This window comes from Callorhinus ursinus, unplaced genomic scaffold (genome assembly GCF_003265705.2).
Source record: "Callorhinus ursinus isolate GAN/ISIS: 27379988/994484 unplaced genomic scaffold, GSC_fseal_2.0 scaffold4, whole genome shotgun sequence".
Classification (NCBI taxonomy): domain Eukaryota; kingdom Metazoa; phylum Chordata; class Mammalia; order Carnivora; family Otariidae; genus Callorhinus; species Callorhinus ursinus.
The window spans coordinates 27,910,234-27,914,074 of record NW_027397066.1 but is presented as its reverse complement, the minus strand read 5'-3'; positions in this window follow the sequence as shown (position 1 = coordinate 27,914,074).

Sequence of the window (3,841 nt, the reverse complement as noted above, 5' to 3'; positions counted from 1 at the left end):
GCATATTAATAGCTGGTTGCTATTGGATTGAGAGAGGGAAAGACCAGAAATTCAAAGATAAGCTAGAATGCTACTTCTTTAGTACAAGAGAAAGATGATGGTAGAAATAGGATGATAGTGATAGAGTAAGGATTTTAAAATTTACTTTGACAGTAGAGCCACAGGACTTTCTGAGGACAGTGTATGTAAAGATAGGAAATAAAGGTTGATCACCTACACATGTGATAGGGCCATTTATAGAACATGGAATACTGGGTGGGGGGGATGATTTGATCAGAGAAAAAGAAGTTATAGCTAGGAGTTATATCTTGGTCATGGTAATTTCTACAAAATCATACTAGAATAGGTAGAAGGAATCAATGATGTGTCTGTGTTACATCTGAAAGAATTTCTTGGCATGGGGAGTGGAAGAAATTCAAGAAGAAATCCATTTAGTCTTTAAATAGACTAAAGTTAAGTCTAAAATAAATACCAGTAGTTGCAATTGAGTAAAACTCTGCATCCTTCCAGCAATTCTGGCAACTACACCACATGTGTTGCTTAGCATACACTATCCTGGTTTAAGAAGGTGCTAGAAAAGACACCACAGTAAGCATCACTATAGCTTCTTTCTAATAAGGAACAGGTGTAAGACAAAAAGCACAGCTAATGTGTAGCTGCCACAGCAAACAGGGAAAATATGTTTTCAGCTCAGAGACAAATTTTCTGATGTGAATGCCTCTATCTCTAGCCTCCTTCTAGTAACCCCTCAAGCTTCCAATTTGCAGGACTAGAAATTACAACTATAGTAAACTTTCTGTTCAGCTTTTCTTTGGGCTTTAAAGATTCAGAAACTTATTGTCAATTCTAATCCATTACCTTGCCTGTTTTCATTTAGAATCATTTCCCTACCGATGCCGAGGGTGTTCTCAATACTGTTCTTTGTCCCATAGGTTTCAAATAATCCTTGTATTCAGCCTTATTCTCACCTGTACCTTTGGACTGCATCTACCAGCTAGAGACCAGTCTAGTCCACTGGTATATGCAGCCTCAGAACAAGCACACTTGTAGGAAAAAGTAGGTTATAATACAGCTGCTGGGTCCAAACTTCTGTGATTCTGTGATCTGAGCTACTGCCTCTAGCATGCTATATATTATAACTAAGCTTTGTGGTATTTTTTTTTTTTTACTCCTACCAATGAAGTTCACTATATCTTTCTGGCAAAGAAAAAGTTTATTTTATAATCCACATAATAAAAACATAAATGAATAAATAAAATAAAATCCACTTTAAATATAACTTTATATATGTAAGAATTTTGTGTTTGGTGATATGTTCCTATTAATTACAGACAGTAATAAGACCCCAAATTTGTTTTGCTCCGAAGTTAGAATTCTGCACTAAAAAATGTTCATATTTCAAAGTGAGAATTAGATTATATTTGCATTATTCAACCTCTGGTACCAGGATCTCTTTTCTTTTTCACATGAAATATAAAAATGAATCTCAAAAGTCTTATCTCCACAACCACTTATACGGTGCATGTGTGAACATGGACACAATCCCAAAGGTCATTAATCAGTCACAGCTTAGCATTTTATCAACATCAGGACAAATTTTGAAGTACCTGAATCTTATGCTTCCATCTGCCAGGATTAATATATCACACGGTTCCTACTAATACTCCAAAGGGATGTAGAAGATAAGAAAGTAGATTTTCAGGGAAGGAAAAAGAAAAAGGAAAAAAAAAAAAAAGAGAGAGAGAAGTGATAGAGAGTTAAAGTGAGTGAAGACAAGTAAAAGATAAAGTAAAAAAGACTGAGGGCTCCCTCGGTCTTAATGGGAAAATTCACAGATTCTTTTTCACACTGAAATTGAATGCCATGATTTTCCATACCGTGTGTTGTCTTTCTTTCCCAATCCTCACATAAAATATTTCAGGGTGACAAATTGCTCCTTTGAGTAACATTTTAAACAGGTGTATGACTTTCAGATATAGGCAAGGTTGATCCTAGGAAATATTGTGACGTAAGAGAAATATGTTTGAGACAAACTCTCGCCTCTAAGCTCTTCCCCTTGTGTCCCGGCATATTCTCATTTCCTCCTGACCTGCCCTCACTGTCATTCTCCTCCTGCCTCAAGCTCAAGACACAAGTCACTTAATACCCTCAAGCAGGGACACATGAAATTAAATATAAAATATGAAAGCACATATGTGACAGCTGTAGAAATGTGCCACTCAGATCTGTTGTGGGGATAATACTTTAGCAAAGCCTCCAGCTGTTGCACCTTTGGATTCAGCCCTGAATTTCCACTGAGGTTATTCTGCCTGCCGCCAGGCTTTTCTGAGTCAATGACTGAGCACAACATGGATACTTAAGTGGACTCATTACAGTGAAATATAGGAGTTTTCCAACAGGAGATTGTGGCTCAAGGACTTCTTTCTCACTTGGCCAAACTTTGTTGGAACCATGCCACATGCAAGAATCTTCCACCTGAACCCTCCTTCGCTCTTTCTTTCCTTCTGCAGGTCTCAGACCCATCCTATGGTATAAACATTCTACTCTTCATTCCTTGCTCTCTTCTACAGTAAAAGACTTGTATATCTAATTCCATTTTGGTTTTTAATACTTGGTGGTCCTGATGCAAATGGTACTAAGATATTTGAAAAAAAAACAAAACAAAACAGATGATAAAATGAAGATTTTGGACTTGTGATTCATTGCCTAGAGAAAAAGATGCAATCCTGAACGGTAGGAGGGGAACCAATAGAACTTAATGTGAGATGGCATCCTGACTGCTAAAGATTTCTCCTGCAGCTATCTGGGGGGAATGATGGAAGCCTTCACTCTTCAATCAGGTGCCCTGATTTTAAATAATTGTTCGGTGGTGAGGGTGACAAGGTTTAACAAAATAGCAAAGTGAGCTAGTTATTGCTAACTTGAATTAACTCATTGAAGAGGGACAATGAGAAACTGATGATGGTTAATATGCAGTTAAAGGCTGACCGTGAGAGCCAAAGGATCTCTTTGGTCAAGAGGAGAAACTGCTGGGTATCAGATTGAACATCTGATAGAATCACAGATAATCAGAAATTTTAATGCTTGTTTGAAGCAGATCTCTTATGTTAAAGTCAGTGTCCTAGTTAGGCCCCTAACACATGGGATGGGGACCTATGTATGGAACACCTGTGGATATTAGATTGGCAGATTCCGTTGGGCCCTCAGAACTTGCAGAAGTAAGGCTTAACAGCACCCCATGATGAAGAGGCCTATCACTAGGAACCGTTGCCTCCCTCAGAAGCCGCACCTACAGAAACTATCGGTAATTCCAGCATAACTTGGCTAAGGTCATGATAAAAGAGGAAAGAGTTTATAAACAAAGAGAAAGGTAAGAATTAGTTAACATGTACTGGCAGAGGGCAAGGCAGTTATCCTGGGATTGAGATTTTAGTGGGTGATCAAAGAGACCAGAATGTAAAACTAGATAAACAAGAGATAGTTGACTTGGGGGTACTTTATCAAAGCAGAGACTCCAGATAGTGGTGCAAACTCACTGCCAGGTGTCACTTAGGGGTTCGGTGAAGTAGAGTTGTCCAAGGTGTCCTGGCAGACAGGACAGAAGTAGAAATAAAGAGATTAAAAGAATTGGTCATGAGATGACTGGGTGGCTCAGTCGGTTGAGCATCTGACTCGATTTCGGCTCAGGTCATCAGCACAGGATTGTGAGAGCAAGCCCCAGAACAAACTCCATGCTGAGTATGGAGCCTGCTTAAGATTCTCTCTCTCTCTCTCTTTCTGCCCCTCCCTCTACTTGCCCACACACTCTCTCTCTCTCAAAAAACAAACAAAAAAAGGTGAA